Genomic DNA, 8,251 nt, shown 5'->3' with positions numbered 1-8,251 from the left:
AAGGGGTTAAAAAAAGCACAAAACCTGTTTGTTCTCTCCTAATTCACTGTTACAGATTTTATGACTCCTGGTATCAAGAAGGATTTGTGTTCCTACCCTTGATAGAAACTTCCACCTCCACATCCTTCTGCAGTGAGGATGTGCCAGCTGTCAGCCTGGCTGCCATCTCCCACCCTCCTGCAGCTGAGCAGAGCTTTTAATCAGTCTTGGAAAGTGCTTTGCTGGCCCCTCCCTTCCGACAGAGGCTCATGTTCAGGCTGTAGCTCCTCTATGGAACGTGCTTTTTTATCCTTGCTGGGCATTCGCTGCCTTCAGCTGGAGCTGGGACCAGGAGTTGTTTGCCTGTGTCAGTGACCAGCTAAAAACAGGAGAGAGCAGAGGCTGCATGGATCAGAGAAAGAGCCAAAGTTGGCCTGGTTAGTGGCCCAGATTGCTCAGTAATGGTTTATCAAGTGAAAAAATGAAAAAATAATCAATCAGGTTGTTCAAGTAACATAACTTTTCTGTTAGGGACAAAGAAACATCTGCATCACAAAATGCAAGTAATGGGCAAGAAATCTGGGGATTTGTGCAAGTTCTGTTTTGGAAGAGCCAGCCTGGTCAGAGTCAGCTCTCTGGGAAAGTGGCACCAAGGAATCAATGCAGATCAGCCAGGGCTCCAGAGGCTTGCAGCCAGCAGAGCCTGGCTTTGCTTGTCCTCCTGACACTGAGAGGTGACCTTTGGCTGACTCCCTTCCCGTCTTTCCACGCTCTGGTCTCCTCCTGCCATTTGATTGCTTTGTGCTATTGAAGCTGAGCTCCTGGGCAGGGGGAGGCTGCAAGTTCCATTTATTGGGTGTGCTTGAAGCCCTCAGCACCACAGGGCTGAGCCCGGTGAGCATCTCCAGGGCGCTGCACCACCAGCAGCTGTTACCAGTAACAGCAAAAACAACGAGTTGTAATAGAGTGTGGAAAGGGGAATAGCTTGCCATTACCCATGTCAGGTTTAGAGAGTAAGAACTGCATTTGTCTTATTACTGATCAGCCTCTAGAGAACTGTAAGCATCTCCCTGGACAGGGATCCAGTTTCTGCCCTTACCCTGTATAACCTCATCCGTTTCAAAACAAGATTTAATGTCATTAGAGCAAATTGGCATTAAGGGAAGGGATTTTGTCCAAAGAATTCAGGTTGTCTTTACTTATTTTTCTAAGCACATGGCATCAGAAGGATCATTGAGAAATTTAACCAAACCAACCTTTCTTCCCAGCTGTCTCAGGTCCAGCTTGTGTCACCGACCTTTTTGCTTATGCTGCTTTCCATTCTACTAAGTGGTAAACACCCTCTGAAACATCTCAACATCCTTCAGGATATTTTATACTCCCTTAGCTCGATCTCATCCAGGAACAAAGGACAGTTGTGTGGTCTGATTGTCAACTGGGAACTTGGTCAGCTCTCCTCGTATTTTCAAGATTGGTTATAGATTAATAATTCTTTGTGGTACTACTGTGAGTAAATTATAACTCAACAATGGACAAGTGTATACGGCTAGCATTTAGTTTTATGCATTTCCCTTCCTTTTCTGCAACATTTTTCTGTTCTGCAGTTTAGTATGGGTACCGACTTCCATGATAGATTGTGTCTGGAATTCCTGAAGGAGTGATTTAGGCTATCTTACTATCGTTGTCTTTCTTTGCACTTTAGTCCTTTGAAATTTCTGCATTTCAAGAAAAGGAAGAAAATTCCCTCCAGTATGGAACTGCTTAGATTTCATTGGTAGTCTTTTAGTGTTTCAGTCAGTGCTTTGTCTCCTGGTAGGTACAACTCCTCTCTGAATGTCTCTCTAAAGTCCTTCAGGATACCTTCTAAAAGAATGTGGAGTTAATATGACTTGCAAATTGTTTTAAGTGATTTGTTTATTGGGTAGCCCTGGCTCAGTTCATTCTCCTTGACAAAATGCAATCAGTTGCTTTGCATCATTCCTCATAAGCTACAGTTAGAGTCTTCTTTTGTTTTTCCAGAGAAGGATCTGAACCCTGACCCCAGCAGCGCTTTGAAGTCTTCCCTGACAGACAAAGATGAAGCCTGAGGTATCAAAATGTCCTGGGAGGGACGTGACCCTTCAGTGAACAGGGACCTGATGGAGTGGGCTTGTTGCACAGGGCTAGAGATGAGGAGGAGGATGACTCTGCATGGAAGTGTGGCTGCTCTGGAGCCCCTGTAATTGCAAATTGTAGCTGAAAGCAGGGGAGAAGCCAGGAGGATGTGAGGGCCAGTGTATAATTTCCTGGTGTCATTGCAGAAGACTAAGAAATATGCTTTAATGGGGAAAGAGGTTTTATCTTTGGATAAATACACACAGATATGCACTGTGTTTCTTGGATCTAAAAGAAAACGAGTTCAAGATTTCTACTATAGTATTTTGATTCCAAGAGAGACAGTGGCCTTGAAAAGCAGTAAAGAAACAAGGCTTACTGTGATTCTTTCTTCCTGCAAAACTTTCAGCAGAAGAAATAGAAAGTATGGAAAGGCAAATAAGAGGTTGTGATACAGGAGAAGATTAATTCAGCTCTCATAGCAGATAAAGGTGTTCCCAAAGTTCAGGATATTCTTTTAGGAATGTCCCCACATAAAAACGAAGCGTCAGATGCCTTAACCAAACTAAATCAATCTTCACGACATGACATGTCTGTGAGCATTTAACATCCTTGGTGTAGCACCTTTGTAACTGTATTTTCCTATTGCATATATGTGTCCCAGGCATAAAAAGTTGAAGAGATAAACATTTCATCTTTATTGAAGTATAGGCTGTATGAAAGATGTTAAAAAAGGACCCTGGGACTTTTTTTTTCCAGGGAGCTAGAATACATGAGATAATGTCAGATATTAAAAAAAAAAAAAAGTCTTATATTTGCAGTGAGAATATTTCAAGTGAAATGTTTCCATCTGAACCCAGGAAAAAAGACAGAGGAATGATAACAGCAGATTTCTTGTCAGAGATCAGCTGTCAGAATGAACAGATAATTCTTACTTAATGGCACCCAAAATAGAAATTCTCCAGATCAATCTGCACAGTCCCTATAAAAATAACAAAAACAGGAAAAAATGACTACTTAAATAATTGAGAGGTTTACAGTGACAAAATGCAAGATGAAATTAGGGTCTGAGAGATTAACTAACAGAGAACAGTTATTTTGCCTTTTCTCTCATTATTTTCCTTCCACTCTTCTGCTGTTTTTTGAATTTTTTTTTTTTAAGGCATATGCTAAGAATGCTTCCAGTGAGTCATTTCAGACAGGTTGAGCAGATATCTAAGGGAGCAGCCTTTGGTAAATCAAGTGGAATCATTGAGGTAGAGCTGGAATTCAGTGGCCTAGGCTGAGCATCCCTTTGTAACCTAAAGGCTTTGCTTGTTCAGCCCCACAGATGCAGCATGGCAACAGGGATGTGACATACTGCTTATTTAGGGGCATGTGCCAGAAATTGTGAAGGGGAGATCAAACCTTCTGAAAGAAAATCAGACCAATTAGAATCTTGTCTCATGTTTAATTAACTTGAAACTCAGTCTCCTTTCTAGAAATAAGAGTGCTTGTGGGAATGGAGGTACTTGGATACCAAATCATCTTCCAAACCATTTGTAATTCACTCTGGTAAGAGTGGTTTTTGACAGAGTTTTATTTCCAGTTAAATTCTAATGCAAGGTGCCAAGCAATACCAGCCTGTACAAACTGAAAAGAAAGAAGAAAATCCTACTGGTTTCTGATAGCTGTATATTGAGCCAGTCAGTCCAGCTACTACAATATCTGAACATCTCAGTCTTTCATGTGTGTCACTTCAAAATTTCTGTATAACTAAAATTTTCTTTAAAGGTCAAAATCAACTTCTTAGAAGCAACTTAGAATGTGAGAACCCATTTCTAAGAAGAGTTTGCACGCATATAACAGGCAAAGATATATTGCAATATATTAGCTTTTTTCTGATTTTTTTAGTTTATAAATTGTATTTTTCCCAGACTTACAACCAGCACAAAATCAAATGTAAAATTCAGCTAATAAACTGATAAAAAGCAGAAAGTGACATCATCCACGACACTTCAGTCTGCCAGTTCTTATATTTTTCACCCACTTACACTGTTCTCTTTTTGTACATCTTTTTGCCTAGGGAAAAACACAAGATTTATAATATATCAGGAAGGAAAAAATCTAACTCTTACCACACTAAGGTGAAAGCTCTAAGTAAAACAATCATCTCCCAACATATCCATGTTTATTTTAGTCTAATCTACTCAGATTTTGTATCTTTTTAGAGCATCTTCATCATCGTAGTATTTGATCATTACCTCCTACAGACCACATATGGAAAGAAATAGCCTGGTATATGGCTGTTAGATATTCAGGAACAAATGGGAGTCCAAGAGGAATAAACCTGGATGGCTAACGACATCTTTAATACCCGCAAGCATTTTCTTGAAATGCAGCAAGTTCTGATCTTGCTTTGGGAAGATCCACACCTGAAGCCTGAGTGCTGCTGAGCAATAAATGAGGAGCAGAATGCACCCACATATTTTAGTTCCCCTAAAGCTATAGTGGAAACTCGTAGCTGATCTGTGCTGCCGTGGAATGACTGGGTGGGGCAGAGCCAGAGAGGTAGATGGGTAGCTCAGGTGATACAAATCCCCTTTGCTTGTGTATTTAATAAAGGGAGCACAGGGAGCAGCTGTGCCTTGGCTGTGGGAGCCTGTGAAGCAGCTCTGAGGGGGCTCAGTCCCACTCACAGGATGAACTGCATGGAGAAGTTGTGCCCCATGGATGGGATAGGGGGAGAAAGTTGCTGTGCAAATCCATAGGAACATCATGGAATAATTTTAGACCTTGCATGTTTTTGGCATGCAGCTACTGAGTGAATGTATCCTGCCTTTTTAATAGGCTGCACGGGCTGGGAAAGAAAGAGTTCTATCTAGTCATTTCTTTAATAAAACCTGAAAAAAAGATGAAGCTGGACTGTGTAATGCCATGCTGGCAAGTGATATAATATTCTTATTCATCTTTTAATCCTGTTCCTTCAGGTGTCTAATTTGGTGCTTCCCCTATTAACTTTCTTATTTCTTCTTGTGCAGTACATCAGAGGTCACTGTGCCTCTTGTCATAATATTTCCAGTTTATAAGAGGGCAGAGGGAGCAGAAAGTAACTACAAGGTAATTCTGAATCTTTCATCTTCATTTCTAAATCCTGTAATTCTTTAAAGTACATACTCTCCTTCTCTCTTACCACTAGAAACAAGAACTTATTTGAATGTCAAACAGGGCTTTAATGAACCTCATAAGAGAATCCTAACAGCAGCTGTCCGAGTTAGTTTCTTTTAAAAATTCTGTATGATTTCACTTATGTTTTTAAGTGCTAACAGGAGAGTTTGCGTTTTTCTTCCTCTCATACATCCCTTTGAAAACAAGGATGTTAATTTGCTAGTTAATGCCTTTTAAGTGGTTTTTCACCTAAGATACTGAACACAGCTCCTCAAACATGCCAGCTGAAATGGAGCACGTACTGTTGAGGAGAGAGGCACTCGAGTAGCTGATATTTCAGTCATGACATTATTGATATAAATATTTAGAAATGTTTTGAAATAACGTTAGTTACTGTTTAGGAAAGGTTGGCACTCCTAGAATCGTGATTACTAAATATTTTTATGGTTTAACTTGGTTCAACAAGGCCTAAAGAGTTTATTTACCCTCCTCTGAGGAAGCATTGCTCAATGCAGGGTTTTTCCTGAACTCTACTCTTTAAAAGTCTCTCCTATGAAGAAGGGCAGTTGAAGTTTTGTTGACTTTTTTTCTAACATCTGGGTGTCTTGTGCATCGCTAGCAGATGCTTATGCCTTCCTTTGGGCATAGAAGATGTCTGAGGGTGTTCTAAATTTGAATCACTTAACTCACACATACATCCCAGTCCGAAACTGAGGATGTGCAGCCAACATGTAAGGCAGTTCCTTCATGTAGGAGTCCTAGCCCAGCATCTCTGTCTAGTTCCCAAGTGACAACTCTTAACACCAGAATTCCTGTAACGAGAAGCAAGGCAGACAGCCAGTTTCCAGGCTGTTCACATTGCCTCCTCTTCTCCTGAGCCTGCCAAGGTACAAAGTCCTTGCATAACCCAAACACTGAGCAGCAAGATAGCAGGTCTCTCTTAGAGATGGAAACCTGCTTGCACACTGTAAAGGTAACATTAGAAGACTTTGTTGTGATGCTTCCCATGAAAATGTGCCAGCTTATCTGTTAACAAAAAATGTAATTGCAGAGCTTTAGCACTTCATTTCTGGTCAGCATTTCTGCAGTTGAGCTCTTATCAATGATGAAAATCAACGATTATCATTCCCAGTATGATCAGTTACACAAATGGGGACAGTTTACTTCATGGGGACATTTTCTGCTTCATTTTGCTTCCATCAGTCACTGAGACTTCATCCTGATGTCTTGCAAGGCAAGGCATCTCTCAAGAGTTCTGTGTTTTACACATGCTTTTATGAGGAGAAAAGAAGAATTTAGGTTTTTTTCTAGTATCTCAGACCTGGCTGTCTCTAGTCCTACTTCACCTTTTCCCTTCAATTGTTTCAGATTTGCAAGTAAGATGCAACTAGTAGCATAGGAAGGCTGCAGTCACTTCCAGCCTGTTCTCAGCACTGCCTACAGACTGATGCAAATTGGCACATTTAAAGCCCAGGCAGACAGCAACTGTGTAATCCAGTGGCATTTCCTTCTAAAATTTTCTGCACAGAAGAGGAGCTTGAAAGGAAGTAACAGTTTGGGGAGAAATCCAATTCCAGCCCCAGAGGCAATGCTACACTAAGCAGTAAATCTTCTTGTCTGTGTCTACAGAAAGAATAAGGAACTCCTGGCTTGCTGGCTCTGTCTCTGCAGCCAGGGAGGAGCCTGCAGACTTGCTGCCCCACTCTTCTATATCAAACCTATTTGACCGTGCTGCAATTCCCTGCCAGTGCCTGCTCCAGGTTTTCTTTTCCACAGAAACCGGGATGCTGCCAATGAAGGAGGATGGGAGAGATGCTGTGTACTTTATTTCAACCTGACATGGCTTTAGGACATGAGCAGAAAAAAATATCAGAGCCAGGCACAGCTCTTTTTTTTTTTTTTTTTCCCAGCTTGTTAGGTATCCAGCAATCAAGCAAACTGTCTGATGTGAAAAACAAGCTCAGAAAATCTGGAAGCATCTAACTCATGCAGCAAAGTACCTACTAAACTGTGGAGAAATAGAGACTTAAAAGCTAGTCAGTGCTGTAAAGTCACAGACACTTACACAGCTTCAAGGTAGCCATGCCTCCCATCTAATTCCAGCACAATCTGTCACTCGGCTTTGGAAAAGGCAGCGTGAGCAACAGTCATTCAGCAGCAGAAAATACCAGCATCTAGTGCCTGCACATCAGTATTGGAAGGATGATTTCTGCATGATTTTATTCCTGAGATCCCACTGGGGTTTTTTGCTATTCCTTTTTAGAATAGATCCTCTTCTAAACTTCCCATTAGAACCATGGTTTTGATCAAAAAGGCAATTTCTGCCACATGAGCAACTCTAATGCGCTAACAACTCTTTCGTCAGGTGATGTAAACAAAAGTCTTGTGTTTAGGGTTGCCCAGCCTGAGCTTATTGTCCTTCAGCCTGTTGAGCTAGAAGGTTGAAGGCTGAATTTCTCCCCTGCCATCCTCCAGTCTCCCCATCCCAATGACTGCTCCAACAGTAAAACATGCTTTTCTGGCTCGGCTGAGTCAAGGAGATTGCTGTAGGTGGTGCGTGGCAGTGACATTTTGGGAGAAGGAGTCCAACGTAGGAGGCCAGACCAGAGAGGACACACAGAAACCCAGGATGCAGCTCTCAGGAGATGTGGTTTCCCTGTGCAGCAAGATAGAATTTAACTTTGAGCTGACTCAAAATAAAAGACTGAAGGATTTTTCTCTCCCACCTCCCTTTTACATCATATGGGTATTTTTCTCTTTACCAGTATCTTCAGGCTTTCAGTTCCTCTACACAGCTACAGCCTGTTCTGCTTCTGGGAAAATTTGGGGAAAGGAACTGCAAATAGAAAATACGTCTCCTTGTTTCTATCCACCTCTTCACTCACATGCTTTGGTAAAAGAAAAAAGTGTAGATCTTATCTCTCTCTCTCTCTTTTTTTTTATTTTAAAGTTCAGATTGCTTCCCTTAATGCTTTCTCTAGTGGTTTCAGCTATACCTTTTTCTTCAAGAAGAAATAAACCACTTCACATT

Source organism: Sturnus vulgaris, chromosome 3, assembly GCF_052056855.1.
Source record: "Sturnus vulgaris isolate bStuVul1 chromosome 3, bStuVul1.hap1, whole genome shotgun sequence".
Classification (NCBI taxonomy): domain Eukaryota; kingdom Metazoa; phylum Chordata; class Aves; order Passeriformes; family Sturnidae; genus Sturnus; species Sturnus vulgaris.
This window is presented reverse-complemented; position numbering follows the sequence as displayed.